This window comes from Camelus bactrianus, chromosome 20 (genome assembly GCF_048773025.1).
Source record: "Camelus bactrianus isolate YW-2024 breed Bactrian camel chromosome 20, ASM4877302v1, whole genome shotgun sequence".
In the NCBI taxonomy this organism is placed as follows: Eukaryota; Metazoa; Chordata; class Mammalia; order Artiodactyla; family Camelidae; genus Camelus; species Camelus bactrianus.
The window spans coordinates 33,476,518-33,494,322 of record NC_133558.1 but is presented as its reverse complement, the minus strand read 5'-3'; the positions used below and the strand labels follow the sequence as shown (position 1 = coordinate 33,494,322).

Sequence of the window (17,805 nt, the reverse complement as noted above, 5' to 3'; positions counted from 1 at the left end):
CCCAATTCCACCATCCTGGGACTCTGCACGTTCAACCATGCTGAGCTTTAACTTTTCTTTAGTTTGTAAAATATGGTTAAAATACCTACCTCACATGTTGTAAGACAGACTAAATGAAATAATGTAAAGTGCTCAATAAAGTCCCCTGCATAGATACTCAGTTCTTTCCTCTCATGGTAGAAATTAGGGCTTTCTAGTTTGTACACACTCGAGGGAGAACTATTTAGCTTTTAAAGATGCAGGTGAAGAAAACAGCCATTCAATCACTCAGTAAATATGTTCAAACACTTATGTCCAGACACTATTATTTTTTCAAATATAATAGGTTGGAATTCTAGAAGGTTGAAAAACTCCTTGGGTATTTATTTCAATGTTTCTAATTTCATTAGAAACAAGTGTGTCAATGGATGATTCCTCCATCTCTGGTTGCTGGTTCTTTAAGGGAACACACTATTCAGTTCAGCAAGAACAGAGTAGTCCGTGATTCCTTTGCTCATCCCTGGACTTTGCAGGAAATTCATTTCCAAGTAGCCACACAGCTGAAAAGAGGTGTAACACTTGGTCTTAAGTAGTGGCTACAAAGCACTGAGAAATAACGGGCCAGTGAGGACTCAATACCTGTCAGTTCCTGGTCACTCCAGGTAAGCTGTCCCTAGAGGTTAACATCGACCACCATCAAACCCCTTTGTAACACACACTGTCTAATCTGATCATTGGCATCAAGACAGTGCCCTTCAGGTTGGGTCTATTTTGCTAAAAACTCAACAATAGTTATCTCCTTTTAAAAATGATCCAGGTTTATTACTTGAGTTTCTAATACAATTATCAATAAACCCATGTTGATATATTTCATTCTAGAATTTCTTCCTATGCATTTTAAAATATTAATAATATTTTAAATATTTTAATACATTTGTGATCATGACTAGCAGAGTTGTGATTTTTAAAATTACAATAATCTAAATAAACTGCTTAAAACCCAATTTTTCCTGATTTTCATCTCCAGTTTCCCTCAAACTACTTCCAAGTTTCACTTACAAGACAGCACAAGATGAATCACAGGATAGTCCGTGGTCAAAAAGCCTTTTGCAAATATGACAGCTCTCCAGAACTGCTAACGTCAACTTTCCGGCAATACACAAACTCTACAGCTAAAACTGCATCTGTATGACAAGGAGCTGGCTTCTTGTATCAGCTGAAAATTTTGCTGTATGCCTAGAACACTTCTTTACTTAGTACGGAAAAGCAGCTTGGACCAGAGTACAATTTGGAACATGTCATTGTTTCATTATTAGTTGTTACCATATATTTTAATCCTCTAACAAAGTATCTGACCAGCATATAAAATATGACACAGTGGACAATTTTTTTTAACAAACTAGTGATATTATGCTGCAGAAGCAGAAATGGGAATGCTGCAAGATCGCCGGGTGCCACAGTGCATCCATCGGACTCCAGAACAACTCCTGCAAAACTGCCTACACTAAAGGCCACTGGTGAGGACCCAGCTAGAAGCAAGAATTCCCCCAGCGAGTATGGTTTTCACTATGGTGGAGGCCTAAAAAGCAAAGCTCCTAAATGTACAAAGAAGCAAAAGACTCCAATGATCAAAAATGTTAAGTAATATAAAAAGCCAGGGAAGGCCAAAAAATAAATAAATAAATAATAAGATATGGATTATGTCCACACAGCCAAAATATTCCCCTCTGAATGTCCTTTATCTGTGGCATATTCCCTCAGAAAGCTCTTACTTAAGACCACGCTCTTTCCCATGGAGTCTCTGGGTAGAGGAAGGGACCCTTTGTTTGACTTTCTCTCCTGTTGGTATCGGGAAAGAGAGGGCAGGAGGCTGTGAGGTGTGGCCTGGCTTGAGCTCAGGGACACAGGAAAGCAGCAGAGAAGGCCTCAGTCCAGCTGTACTATCACAAGACCCCAGGAAAGCAGTGTCAACTCTTTGAGCCCATTTCTTTATTTGCGAAGTATGTGTCCTGCCCCATTTTTCTCCGTCCCTCTCCCTCAGCCACCTTCACTTTTCTTCTAGCCAATGAACTACCCTGTAGTTCCCAGGAAGCACCATGCTCTACTTTTTGGTTTGTTATCTACTATCCTTTGCCAGAAATGCCCTCTGTACCCTTTCTGCTCCCCCTTGCCCACTAAGCTAGTGCCTCCTTAGGATCCGTGTCTCAGATTAGACATCATTCACCCAGGGAGGCATCCCCGATGCCCTGATGTCGGCTGACATGCACCTCACAGGCACCCCCACGGCAGGACTCCCTGCACTAGAACCCCATCTCATCCTCTGCTGAAAACTCCTGTGAATCTGGCAGGGACTGAGCCCTCAAAAAATACAGGCAGAGGAAAGAAAAAGACACGGGTATGAAAGGGACGGGAGGCAGAAAGATAGTACAAAGAACAAGGAAGGGGGGGCATCCAAGGGAAAGAACAACTGTCCTTTTACCTTTACAGGGTTGTTATGAGGACCAAATGAGACAAGGTTTATGAAAACATGACAAAAATTCTATGTATCAGGATATTAAATGAGACATTTTCTGTTCTCCATGAATTTGGAAATTTCTGCTGAGGCTCAAAGCTGAAGACAATGGATAACCTAACTGATCAGGAATCATTCATTCAATATGTATCTGTATCTGCACCTTGTCTACACTCTCTTTCCTGTGAAGTACTATTCACCACTCGGGATCCACGTGAACAAAACAAAGAGCACAGCCCTCGCAGAGCTTCAGCTCATAAGAAGACAATGAAAATAAACATGACAAACAGGAATAATGCCTAATACACTAAACAGGTAAGAGTGTCGGGAAAGAATAAAAGAAAATGAGAGCAGCCTGGAGACTAACAGGAGTGACCAGTCGGTAGGTTCGCAGTTTTGAAAAGGATGATCAGGGCAGTCTTCATGGGGAAGAGAGAAACAAGCCTGAAGAATGGGAGAGTTTAACCACATGGGTAATGGGAGAGAAGCTCATGCAGGTGGAGAAAATAGCTCCTGCAAAGGTCCTAAGGAGGCTACTGGCCTGTCATGAAAACAGCAAGGAGGCGGCTGGGGCAGGATGAGGAGATGGGAGGTTCATAGCGGTAGGAAAGGAAGTCAAAGAGGCAAAGGGAGGAGGCCAGTCATGTACTGGTTTGCAAACCAGTGTAAGAATGTTGTCTTTTACTGTGAACAAGAGAGCCCCCACAGGGCTCACAACAGAGAAAGATCACTATCTGACTTACCTTTTAAGAGGGCCACTCTGACTGCTGCATTGAAAACTGAGCCCAAAAGGGCAAAGGTAGATGCCAGCAGCCAGAGGAGGCTACTGCAGTAATTCAGGTAAAAGACGGCAGTGCCCTGGACCCAAGTGACAGCAGCAGTGGTGGTAAGAAGGGTCAGGCTCTAAATGTATTTGGAGGTTGGCGCTAATGAGATTTCCTGTTCTCTGAGTCTCCGATGCTGCTGAAACTCAAAGACCTGACACATGTTGAAAGACTCTACCCAAGAGGGCTCCCTGGAGGACTGCAGAGGCCTGGAGTGGAGCACAAGTGGTCCCCCCAATACCAAAAGGAATTCTCAGACACCAGCTGGGTGTTGGAGAAGCCAACTCAGTTCAACTCAGTTCTGATACTACCTGAACATAACATCAGACGCCACAGGTTAAGGGCTCAGTCCTACAACACTGCCGTCCCTGCCCCCACCCCAAAAACACACACACCTTAGATGTCAGTCTCAGGCCCAAGCTGTCATCAGGCTTCTGACCCACTACTGGCTACCTACTGGAGGGTCCCACAACCTGCTCCTTGTGTTTGATTAATTAGAGTAGCTCACAGAACTCATTTTACTGACTAGATTCCCAGTTTATGATAAAAAGATAGGACTCAGAAGCAGCTGCACAGGACAGGGTATGGGGCTAGGGCGTGGGGCTCCCATGCCCTCTGCAGCTGGGCCACTTTCCCCACATGGCTACCATGTTCACCAACCTGGAGCCCAGGACTCCTAGAACCCAGTCCATTTGGGTTTGTTTAGAGGCTTCCTTGCATAAACATGGTTGATTACATCATTGGCTATCAGCAACTGATTCAACCTCTAGCCTCTCTCCCCTCCCTGGAGGTCAGGGAGTGAACAGAAAATTCCAACTCTCTAATCATCTGGCTGGTTCCCCTGGCAACAAGCCCCATCCTGAGGTTACCTAAGGACTTTCCAAAAGTCGCTCCATTAACATAAGAAAAGACACCTTTATCACTCTTATCACAAGTAATTCCTAGGGTTTTGGGAGCTGTGAGCCAGGAAATGTGGATGAAGACCAAAATAACAGTAGCCCCCTTTATCCCCCAGTTTTGCTTTCCACAGTTTCCGTAACCCTCAGTCAACCACGGTGCGAAAATATTAAATGGAAAATTCCAGCAATGAACAATTCATTCATTAAAAACATTTTAAATTGTGCTCCGTTCTGAGTAGTGTGATGAGATCTCACGCTACCCCACTCCATCCAAGCCTGGGGTGTGAGTCATGCCTTTGTCCAGCCTTTCCACCCGCTAGTCACTTAGTAGCCTTCTTGGTTATGGGATCAACTGTCACTGTCCCGCACCTCTTGTGTTCAAGTAACTTATTTTACTGAATAGTGGCCCCAAAGTGCAAGAGCAGTGATGCTGGCGATTCAGATGCGCCAAAGAGAAGCCTCAAGTGCCACCTTTAAGTGAAAAGGTGAAAGCTCTCCACTTAATAAGGAAAGACAAAAAGTTGAATACTGCTCTGTGGTAGGAACTAATCTTCTATCCATGAAATTGTGAAGAAGGAAAAAAGAAATTCATGCTAGTTTTGCTGTCACATCTCAAACTGCAAAGTTACAGCCACAGTGCGTAAGTCCTCAGTTAAGAATGAAAAAGGCATTACATGTGTACAGCAAGATATTTTGAAAGAGAAACCACATTCACATAATCTTTATTGCAGTAAACTGTTATAAGTGTCCTGTTTTATTTCTGGTTATTGTTGTTAGTCTCTTGCTGTGCCTAATGTATGAATTAAACTTTATCATAGGTATGTACGTATAGGGAAAAAACGTGTATATGTTCCAACTATGCCCTGGTAGTCTTGGAATGTATCCCACATGCATAAAGGGGAACTACTACATATATAAGAAATATGTGTTTGGTCATCTAAATGACCAAAACACATATTTCTTATAAATCGCAATATTGTAACCATAGACTGGACGGCTCATGAACAACAGAAATTGATTTCTCACAGTTCTGAAGGCTGGGAGGTCCAAGATCAAAGAAAGCACTGGCAGACTCAGTGTCTGGTGCGGGCCCAACTCCCAGTTCATAGATGGCCATCTTCCGGCTGTAACCTCTCATATAGAGGTGGCGAGGGAGCTCTCTGGGGTCTCTTTTATAAGGGCACTAATCCCATTCGTGTGGGCTCCACCCTCATGACCTGATCACCTCCCAAAGGCACCACCTCCACATACAGGTGGAGGGGGAGCATTTTCATTCTATAGCGATGCCCCCAGTATATTCTGTTAGGCTCAAACTGCATTTTTGTCTGTTTGTTTTCATCTCAGCGACTATAAACCAGGCACGGCTCTTCGGGCTGGCATGGTCCCGCCACTAGGAATGGCCTCGCACACCTGCCCCCTTGGTTCTTCTGCATTAGCGGCCCAGCTCATAGTGACTTTTGGGTCTGCAACACCCACCACTCAGTCTAATCTCATCCCTGTCCCTGACCCTTGTCCTCTACCCACCTGCCTATGCTCATTCTTCTCAACCTGAACGTTCTCCACACCTCTTTTCTAGACCAACTATCATACCATACTCAAATCTAGCTCAAGGCTAGCTTGAAGCCTTCCCAGATGAACTTCAGTAAACAATAACTTTTCAGACCCTTTGCATTCCAACAGCACCGGGTAGCTGTGGATTTTCCTCCTGCTCAGCGGCTTCATGGATGAATACCTAATCTCCCCTCCTCTCAAACAGAGAGTAAGTGTAGTGTGGTTGCTTTTCTCATGTGTCAACTTTGCAAGCCTACAGCCCCCAGTTATTCAAGCAAATGTTAATCTACGTGTTGCTGTAAAGGGGTTTTTGCAGATTTAGAGACTGGCATCTCTAATTGAGTTTAAGTAAAGAAAAGTATGCTGGATAATCTAGTGGGGACTGAGTTAATCAGCAGGGAGGCCTTAAAAAACAGAGCTAAAGATTCAGAGAGAGAACAAGATTGATTCTGTCTCTGGACAGCAGCTCTGGCCTGTGCCCCTGGAGTTCCAGCCTGCCCATAATCTTCTCTTTCTGACTGCCTGCCCTGTAGATTTTGAACTTGCTTAAGCCACACCTCATAGTCACATCAGCCAATTCTTTGTTTTACATGTGTACAAACACACACACACATCCATCCTACCAATTCTGCTTCTCTGGTTGAACCCTGATCGATACAGGCAGTAAGCAGAAAGAACTGTCTCTTCTCTTAAACCTCCACCGTAGGTAACATACAAACACATATACACAGAAATTCACATTTGGGTACCTAGTTAATATCACTGAATAAACCTAAGATATTAAAATTGTGACCAAGTATCATATGTACAGAGAAACATGCAAGATAAACTGAATAAACAAATGTAGAGTAATAAAAAAAATTATAAGGATAAGTCAGTAAATTATTAATCTTGTGGAAAGAAAAATTTTTGAAATGAAGTCACTGAGTAAGTTTTGAATAGAGACTGGTAGTGGTCTCTATTCAAGTAACGGTGGAGAACAAGATGAGAAAAATGCTTCTGAAGCAGTGGTAGTACAAGTACATGGTGAACACTATGTATACCTACATATTTATTTAAAGAGGATTCCAAATAATTAAAATGCAACAAAACACGTATTTTATCTGTCTAGGTTCCCATTCTTTTTTTAGTTCATTCTACCAAGCTGTCATCGTGATCACCATAACTGATGCTTACCATTTAATATAAAAGTTTTCTCAAGCACGGTATTAGATATAAATGACTTTAATTTGTGATTTTTCTCCCACCACTGTGCTCTTAGAATGCATGACATGATTATGTATGAAATGGGAATTGAAAATTCCCTCAATATCCAGAAGCATGTATTTATGCAGTCTTTAAAATTTGGAATTATGTAGGCTGCCTAAGCTCTAAATTTGAACATTCAAATATAAGCGATTACATATTACATACATGGTAATCATCTGATAAACGAAGGAACTGAAAGGGGCAGGGAAAGGAACAGTGGGAACAGAAGTTCAAGGTTATGCCTTTGTGGACATCCCACCATCTGCAGAGCGTGGACATTTTAAAAATACTCTAAAGCTTCCAGCTAGCTAGGCAATGACTCAGAATTGGCACACAATGTGACCAAAACCAGAGGATATGCTTTGGTTTGAAAACTGGTTTCTTGTGTCAGTTAAAATTCAGAAACACATTTGCTATCCATGCTAACCTCGTTCTTTTATTCTGTAAAATTACTTTGACCAAATGAAACTATGTAGATCAAGCTTAACTTTTCACCAAGCTATAAACCCTGGATGCAAGATGTTATAGAATGGAAACACTGATATTCCACCAGGGAAAGTAGGAAAAGCCATCTTTTATTATATTATTTTAGGAGCTAGGGAAAGAACTCCTGCCCCTGAAATATTAAATTTAGTTCAAATTCAATTTAGCAAATGTATATGAAGTGTCTACTGTTTACCCGGTGCTGAGTTGACAAATGTGAGTGAGACAGAGTTGCTGCCCTCAAGATGATCACTGTGTTATGAAAACAACAGCTCTGAGACAGTGTGACGACAATGGTAAGAGAGATCTATACAGGGCAGCATCAGGGGTTTGATGTATCAGGGGTAACTTCCTAATGTGATTATCCCTGAGCTGAGTCTCAAAAGATGAGGTGAGATAAGCATGCAAAGAGGAGGGAGGAGAGCCTTACCACGGGGCCTCCTGAGCAAAGGGCAGAGCCAGCAGGCTGGGCTTAGGGTACCACACACAATTCAGGGTTGTTGGAGTGTAAGAAGTGAGACATGGAGGGGCAAAGGGCAAAAATACCAACAATACACTGATCTGAGTCCATACCAAACTACACGCATGATGGAGATAACAAAGCCAAAGAATAGATGTACTTGGCATCTAAGGGTGTGGAGAGAGGGAAAACCAGTACCAAAAAGAAGCTTAAGACATTAAAGACAAACATTGCTCCTTTGTAATTTTGGTTAGGCGGGTCCTAAGCAGTTGTAGAGACAGATAAACAACTTCCCCACTAGCATCAAAAAGCACCATCCACAGATGATCGAGCTTGAATTCAACATAAACAACGAAGCCACAGACACACTCAGACAATCCCAAAAATAGCATATTATGATTAATCACGATATTATTTTGACAGCTGTATTCACTCTCATTACAGAAAAAAAAAATCCAAAGTGTATAGCTGATATACTCTTAAGTCTTTATAATGACACATACCTTCCTAGAAATTGGATTCTCTAATTGTTTTCCATGTAAACAATCAAACTAAAACAACGACAATGCATGTAACAAGTAATGCTTTCTTCCAAGAGACCCTAATTATGTCTAGCCGTCTGGGAATTACCCCTGGCAGGACATAAGGACATGACAATCTTTACAAGAGTCCATCTGAAATCAAATCTATGCCCGATAACTTAGAGTGTACGATAATTTTGCTCTTATTTACTTCCTATCTGCTAGACAGGTGGGTTTTGAATGGGCAGGAGATTATCCTAAGGAAAATATACAGTATAATCGAGCCCTGTAGCCTGGTCATTAAGAGGAAGCGGGCTCGGGAGTCACCCAAAGCCGGGTTACAATCTGTCCTTGTCTCTAACAGCCCTGTGGCCTAAGGAGATGCACTTGACTTCCCTAAACCTGGGGGATGATGAAAGAGATACGTTTCATAAGGAACCTCAAAAGTCCCTGCAGGACAAAGCCCCCAGGCGCCCCTGGGTGACTAAACAGTAACACATCCTATTGCATCCTGGAGTTCAACCCCGTCTCCTGATCTCTGGCTCCCTGAGACGAAAGAGCCCAAACAAAATACCCCCGTCCAAACTTCTGCCACAGGCCTTGCTCTCAGAGGAGCCCAGGACAGCGCCCAAAGGAAACCGAAGGTAAGGTCGTGAGGACCTTAACTGTAAAGTGAAGTCAGAAGCTTCTGGTTTCTCACCACTAGACAGTTCCCCAAAGAAACTAGGTCCTTGTCCAACTGGCTGGAAGGGAAGGTGCACTTCCAGGCTAGATACTTCTTATGCCTTTCGGGACACTTGGTTTCCTCCAGATCTTCCTTAGGGGCCAGAAAGAGCCTCTGCAGAGGCACCACGGGGGGTGCCCGGGAAGCAGGCAGCCTCTCCCATGCATGCACGCCCCGGGAACTCCAAGCCAATAACCACTCCACCAGCAACTGGGGACCAAAGGGGTCGGGAGCTGGAGAGCATGCGCTCCTTTCTCTCAACCCGACTGCACACAGTTGTGACCATGACCGGCTCCATAACGCACCTCTTGATTAGCTTTCCCTTCTTGATTTCTCACCTCCCGATCACCTACTCCTTTTCCTTGAGTTCACGTCCCAAGATAAGTGACCCTAAGCAAGCCCTTTCTCAGCCTCTTTAAGGGGGACCTAGGATAAGGAAATGTGTGTCAGCAGATTAGGGTACAACAAACACATCTTGGGAGCAAGTCATGGCCTCAGGCTGTCCCCGGGGGCTGGCCCGTTAGTCAACTGGTTGGAAGCCTCAATGGCCAGGCTAGAGAAGTGTCACTATCTCTTAAAAATATCGAGCAAAAAGCCACATATAGCAGATATCACACTTACGTGTCAAGCACTGCGTGGGCACCGTACTCAAACTGTTGCGCTTCGTAATCGAGTTACATCAGCCAGATTTGCATCAAAGGCCTCCAGTCTTCAGCTATGTTAGAGGCAATCTGTTGACCAAAATGAAAAAGTCTCATTGTCAGTGGCTTTAGTTTGGAAGACCCCAGCCTCAGGGAGGTGTTACCCTTCCCACCTGTTATCAAATCAAACCCCTACCCAGGGGCTTATGTTTAAATGGAGAAAACTAGGTGCATAACTTTTTCTTTAAATGGTACCAATATAATTCTATAGATGTTGTAGTTTGTATGCAGTTTCATATATTTATAATTATTAACACCAAAAGTGTATAAGAGACAAATAAAGGCTTTAACCGAGTTAGACAACAGAGTGGAACAGTAATATTGCAGTTCAAATACAGAAAAAGTAGGAAAAAGGATATAGTTCAGCAGGCATTAGGTTCTATGTTACCCCTCTGAACCATTAATTCAAGGCCACTTGGAAAGAGTAACCTTGCTGTATAATCAACGAGAGTTGAATAAATTTACATATTTCAGGACAGAGACCTATGACCTCAGGAAGAAAACTAGGAGAGGTAGGTGCTAATAAGAAACAAAAAAGGGTGGGAGATGTTAGGGACTCTGCCCACCAAGACGGGTGTGCCACATTTCAGAGCCAAAGACAGCTGCATTGCTAATACACTCCTTGGGTCAACAACTGCTGAGGGATGTAACTTCTAGGACACATCTCTGTCCACGGGAGTGCCGGTTTTTACAGGAGGGAGGAAGGGACTGGAGTAGGGAGGATTTGCTAAACCAGCACTGATGGGAATTCCGTAATTTGCTAGGCATTGTGCTAAGTGATTTACACTGCCTACTAATTTAACTGTTCAGAATAGTCCTATAAAGTAAATCCGATAAAACCATTTTGGAGGTAAAAAAGCTGAAGCTTAGATGTCAAGCACTTTCCCTAAGACCAAACCATTAGTAAGTGGTACAGCCTGGCATGCCTGTCTCACTCCAGGTTCGCTGGTCTTTTTCACTCCACAAGGCTGTCCTTCTTCTTTCCTTTTGTCAAATTCAGGACAAATGACTGTCAAACGTTTCATTTACATCACAGTTTTCATTCCTAGAGAGGTAAAGTGTTTTCTCTACAAGGCGCCAGAGTGTTACATGTAGCTAGCTTAGTAATGAGAAGGGTAATTCTTGTATGTTCCAATATTGACATCTACACTTAAGAAATGTAGATGGTGTTTCTGAAATTGAATTGAAATACCTAGAAATTGACTAGAATAGGCTTAATGACTTCTGAATACAAAGAATTTTGTATTAAAGAATTACAGCTTTTAATTTTGTAATCTAAAGGAACTCTTTGACGAGGAATAAATAGCCAGGGCTGATACCTTCCCTTGAAGAGAGAGAAAGCAAACTCAGAAAAGAGAAGCACCATTTCCAGACAGAGACTGAGTAGGGAAGGACATTTACATGCCAGGTCTTCAATGATTCTCTCTGACTCTAAGACCACTCTCCAGAGAATGCTCAGGAAGGCTCTCTGCTCTGAGCGAATCTTTTTGGAGGCAGCTCTGCACCTGCCTGCTCAGCTTCTTCCCTTTCTAAAAATGCCTCAGCTTGTCTTTGACACATTTGTGACATCAAAATGCAAGTCTGTCTTTTCTCTTGCCTTTTCACTGAACAGCAGTCCATAATTACTCTTTCTACCACCATCCATAAACCCCTAGAATGTCTGCATGTATAACATATCATGCATGTGTTCAAGAGAATATGGGTTTTTTTTTTTCTTCTGTGTAGAGAAAGCCTTGGAAATCTGACAAAGTCTTCAAGTTTCTATAATAGAATTTTAAGGACAGTGTCTTTTTTCCGCATTTTATATTGACCCCAGGCATCCTCTGTGGCTTTCAAGTCAACAAAATTATTATTCCATTTACATTCTTGGGGTTACATGAATGCCAGTTCCTCGCAGACACTGTGGTTGGCTTGTCCTGGGATACTCTAGTTGCCTTATTCCCATTTGTGTTGCAAACTTAGTCAAGATTTTAAAGGTCACTTTTATTAGCCTTAGGGACGCCATGTTTCACAGAGTGCCTTGTCCAGGGTCTGGCGTTCTGAAGGGTGTGCACAGTCTTTGCCTCAATGACAGAAGTGACTTTGCTTATTAGGGTGTTGTGCCATCTGGAAGAGCTCCAGGTAGAGGAGAATTTATCACAGTATTAATACAGTATGAAGTTATTTGCAAAGAACTGTATTACCAGACAAATATCCAGCATGGATATCGGCGTGGATTAGCCCTGCGTGCCATTTAAAGAAAGAAAACTACTTTGTAATAGGAAAATTATTTTTATATCTCTGATCTCACCTGCCGCATTTCCCTTCCATTCTGCTGATAATTTCATACACTTTTATGAAGAGCAATTCCAGACTCCATTATTGTTCCAAGCTCTGACATTCCTGTAGAAAATGAAAAACTGTCACAGCCTTCCCTCCTGCTCATAAAGTCCTCCAGGAGGCGGATCAGACCAGAGAATCTTCTGACTTAGGGAAAATTTTTATTCTTTTACATAAACCCCTGCCCCAGGCAGGAATAAGGAAGAAGTATTTCAAACCCAATTCCAAATATTTCCCTTGGACTCACTCCCTGAGAAGAACGGAGCAGCTGCCCAGTTAGTATATCTGTAGATCTTCTGAACAAACTCAGTGATATTTTCATTAGTAAGTTGACAGAACAGAGTCCCCAGCTGTCACCTGGGTACGTACTTCAACAGGAGGATTAAAAAATTAAATAAAATAAAGAAGGTCAGATGATTATTATTTCTTAAAATACCTTTGTGAGGCATGGAGAAGATAGGTCCACAAAATCCAACTGGTCTACCCCAGCTCTCTCATTTTACAGGTGAAGAAACTGAGGCCCAAGGAAGTTAGGAGAGCTGTACAAGGTCATGTGGCTACTTAGTGACAGAGCCAGCACTGATGCCCGAGTACCTTGACCACCGACCTACTGTTCTCACACTGATAAAAATAATCTCTAATGTGCTGTTTAACTATTTTCATAGTTTAGAGAGATAACATAGCAATTTGTTTTGTTTTTCTCAAAAGCTTAATTATATGTAGTAATCACATATCATTGTCCTTTCAGATACCCACTGAAATGACTGTTTGTCACTAAAATATAAATGTGTTGGTTTCATTTCCTTTTTTAAAAAAAATTATTATCCAAAATGTGTTATTGGCATGGTTTTCCACTCAACCTTTTCAGGGTGCTTTTAGTGCCTAGGAAGTCATACAATAGTCCTCTATCTAGAGTTGCCCAGGGCTCACTGAGTGGCCATGGCTCCCTACCTCCAGAATGCCAGCAACAAGACAGGGGAAGCCAGCAAACCAGTGTTCACCTGAGTCTCTCAGGCACCCTTGAAAATAGTACAGCTTTCAATTCTAGATGACGAGCACATCAGAAACTTGGGTTGAGATAAAAACAGGCCAGTAACCAGTGGTGGTCTCTCTGAGCCCCTTACATGAGCAGGGAGTTAGGTGGGGGCTGGTGAGATACAATGTTCAAGGTACAAACTTGCCCTTATTAGAAGGAAACATTGATTTGGGCCCCAAGTTTAAAAGTAAAAAGGGTTCTCTCAGGGAGTTCTTGGCTCAGCCTGCTGTAACAAAAATGTCATAAGACTGTATGGCTTGCAAACAATAGAAATTTAGTTCTGGACGTGGGAAGTCCAAGACTGGGTGCCAGCATGGTCAGGATCTGGTGAAGTTCTCTTCTGAATCACAGACTGATAATTGTCCTTGTATCCTCATATGACAGACAGCAGCGGGGGGACTCTCATGACTCTTAAAAAGGCACTAATCTCATTCATGAGGGCCCCACCCTCATATTCTCATCTAATCCCAATACCTGCCAAAGACCCATCTGCTTATAATATCAGTGGGAATGGGGACAGAGTTTCAGTCTATGAATTTGAGGGGCAAGGGACAAATATTCATTCCACAGAGGGAATGTTCACTCAGTTATGCATATATAATATGAAATTTAAAATGCTTCAAATGAACTTAATCTTATTAGTCACTTGAGTTTTTCAGGAAAAAGAGGAAACCTCAGGAATTAAATTATCACTCTTCAGGAAAAGAATGTACTATTTAGTATTTCTTTGGGTTTCATTAAATTGCTGCTTGTGCTCTGCACTTCAGTTTTAAAACATGGGCAGCTACATCCTTCTTAGCCCCTGAGATCTTGTGACAATTCAGATGCTGCCCATCACCGTCATCTGCTCGAGAAATGCTCTTACTTGCACGTGTCAGCATAGACAGAACTCTATTGATAGAAGTTTTTCTTTTTTTTAAAATGCATTTGTACCTCTAGGACAGAAACTTTAAAATATTCTATGACTATCAGAGAATAATAATCAAATGAAAATATTTTAATATTTTATATTTGGTCATCTAAAGATAATAACATATTACCCAAACCTAGAAAAAGGAATTAATATTGCACAAAATTTCAACCATTTGACTACGACATATATTTTTAGATAAAAGAAAAATTATATCTGTGAATTCTAATAGCTTCCAAATTACCCTTTGATGGCAGACTTCAGAGATGGACCCACTTGGGTTTTAGTAGCGGTAGGTACTGAGATGCTGTGTTAATAGGAACAGTAAAGTGGTCCCTTCTCTTAACAACATCCTCTCCTTTTAACTTCGTGCCAAATAAACACAACTCCTGGAATGAAGATTTAACAGGAGAAAAAAAGGGAAAATTTCTCAGCAAATAATAGCAGCAGCAGTTAAAGCACATGAGGAATTAAGATGCATCTCTGCCGCCGGATTAGTAATGAATAAATAGGGCCCACTAATTTTTACTGTGCTTGCAGTAAAACAGACCACACAGGCCTTCTCTTCTGGAATCTGTAAGTAGTGCTTTAAAATCTTTACATGGCTTTAGCACCTGTAATGACTTAGGATGTTCAGGGATGTCTAAAGGAAAAAGTACTCGGCCTTTCCTTACACACACAGTTAAAAATAATTTCCCGACTGTTAGCTACAGTGACTCCGAGGGCAGCTTCAGGCCCAAACATCAGAGGTATTATTTCCTACTCACCTACTATCTACATTAGCCTTTTTTTAATGTGACTCATCAATTACCCATATATAAATTCATCCTCCAGCCCTAATGATTGATATAAAGGTCCCCTATCCATGATAACATAATTTACAGTACTAACTCCTTTCATCTACAATTCTGCATAGGTTTTTTTTTTTTTTGACTTGTGCTAAGATCCCACATCACTTTAATTTTTCATATTGAATTCATTTCAAGAGCTGCACCCCAGGAACCCCTTGCATGACATCTCATTTTCGGGACAATCTGTAAACACTGTGACAATCTGTAAGCCAACCTGATAGGAGGCTGTGTTTACAGAGACCCCCAAGGAACTGCTGCAGCTGAGGGGAGAATCACTCTTACTGCGCTGCTGCCCCCACACTGGTGACAGTTCCCGCTAATGGCTGTGTTCTGACTGATGCTGACACACAGCTAGCTCGGCTACAGCAGAAATCACCTGGGTAGCTGTACAACCTTCAGTTCTCCGGGAACAAGGCAGGGATCAGAATGTTTATACAGAGGCAGGAACATCCCACCTTTCCCCTTTCCAACCCCCAAATCGCCACTGTCATTGTACTGTCCAGATGTGCCTCGTGTTATGAAGGAAATTTGACAGTAAAAATTTCAGGAGAGCCCCAGGGATTCTGTGCATTTGCCACCTTTCAGTTCCTACAGCTCAATTCCAAACCTGCCAGTTTTAAAAACAGGCAGGTCTTTAAAGATTGTGATTTGGATCCAGAACCTCCGTCATGGGAAAACTCACTGCGGGCACTTAGAAGCGTGGGTATATGACATATTCAAGCGGGCATGAAACAGTTAAATGGCAAAAGCCTGTCAAGGCAGCCGGTGAACAGCTTCTAACCAAGGGCTGCTGATGTCATGGGGGGTCATTGATAGCGAAACACAGGAAGTAACCATAAAGTAAATGACTTCTGAGTAGTGGGGGAGACTTTTTTTTAACTAGTGCTCAGCCTGAAGTCTGCTCTATTTCCCACCCCTAAAATCCAAGAGAATCTTCAAAACCTCTCCATTACTATTGCAAAGAAAAGGCATTTATTTCCAGGGAGCTACAGAATAGCTGAACAAGTACCAAACGGGAGGCAAATCATATGTCCAGCATTAACATGAATCCAGACAGTAGGAGATCGGAAGCAAATAGCTAAAGCCATGAAAATCAGTAGACGAGGAGTTGGCCCTTCAAATGCTGAATGTTTTTGTGGCAATTGAGGGACTAAGAACTCTCCGTAACTCATACATTAGCCCTGACACAAGTGACCAAGCCTATACAGGCCACTGGAGATGGATCGTAGATCCGTGTGACACCAGGTAATAACAGAAAAAAACGAGGCCAGACCTGAACCAGGCCTGAGACTTCTCTAGCCATGTCTGCCGCTTCCGTAGACAATGCAGAACTGTAATATGATTATTTCCAAATATTACTTAAGAGTTTGGCTTATCTATAGCTTAATTTGCGAATGATTTAGTAAATACATTTATTTCATTCTCCTATGAGCATTTAATTGTTCTTAATTTTGTATCTTCATAAAGAATCTTTATAAATATTTTAAAAATACTTTGACCATTTTTAAAGAGAAGAAACTCTACCAAAATGTCCCAATTGAGGTTTAAAACCAAGATCTTTATGTCCAGGTAGGCAGGTTAAAATGATGCCTGGTCCTGTGTGGGTATGTCTTGCACTGCATCTCTCTGCTGAGGGCATACTATTATCTCATATACAGAAACATGTGAGCCATGAGGTCTGACCAAGCTGAACCTTCAAAACTGACTAGCTTTTTGCATTTAATGTAGAGAAATATGACACTAGCCAAGCCAGTTATTCTAACTCACCAGCGAGAGCTGCTAAGCTATCAGTTATAGAAACACAGCCCCAGTGCATAATTCCATTTTCCTCTTTTCAACAGAAGGAAAAGAAAGAAAGTGCTTTCTCCACTTCGTGAAGATTTTTCATGTAGACATTTTATCAAACGTACACAACTATTGCAAGAATAGAACAAAGAACTTCCGTATTCACCCAGACCCACAATTTCAGCACTTCTGTTCTCTTCCTCCCTCCCTCTCTTCCTCTCTCTTTCTCTCTTGAACCCAGAATAAGTTGCATTCATCACGACCTTTTATAAGAGTACAATGGTCAAAATCAAAACCTTAACATCGATGCAATGCTGTTTTCTAATATACAGCCACATTTACATTTTATCAATTTCCTCAATAAATCCTTTTGGCAAATTTGTCTTTGATTCAGGTTCTAATATAGAACCATAAATCACATTAGTTGCGTGTCTCTTTAGTCATCTTTAGCGTGTAGCAGTTCCTTGGCCATTCTTTATCTTTTGTGACATTTGGCGCTTTTAAGGAGTACTGGCCACTTGTCATGTATACTACCCCAGATTCGGGTTTCCTTGTGATCAGATTCAGCTTATGCGCTTTTTGCAAGATATCCAAGGCCACAGTGACAATGTAAGTGGCATTTTCTTCCTCTCAGGGTATTACAACAGGAGACACATGGTCCTGATTAAGACAGTGGTGGCCAGGTTTCTCCACTGATTATATTAAGAGTTTCCACTGACTCCTCCATTCATCTTTCAGTTCAATGGCAATTCCATCTCATTGTCAAAGGTATAAAGAATACTTAATTATAAAAACTTCCCTTATATCCAAATAGGAAATAAGCTGAAATCATTCTTTATACATTGATTGAAAAATCATCCATATTCTGTACTGTTTTGCCTATATATTTGTATTTTAAATTTTTTAATTTGTAGTAGAGAATTGAAAAGCTTTGGCTGATGTCTGGTATCAAAAATCAAATAGAAGAGACATTAAGAGGGGAGGAAGCTTGCTCTTGTCTCA

The 17,805-nt window shown here is 41.8% G+C and overlaps 1 long non-coding RNA gene across 2 annotated transcripts in view; it reads right to left on the bottom strand.

The window, feature by feature from the left end:
- LOC123613911 (uncharacterized) overlaps positions 1 to 17,805 on the bottom strand; it is a 380,673-nt gene that overhangs the window by 352,962 nt on the left and 9,906 nt on the right. For both annotated transcript variants that reach the window (XR_006721338.2, XR_006721341.2), the window contains exon 2: positions 9,823 to 9,932. This is a non-coding gene — a long non-coding RNA (uncharacterized LOC123613911). The remainder of the gene's footprint in view (positions 1 to 9,822; positions 9,933 to 17,805) is intronic.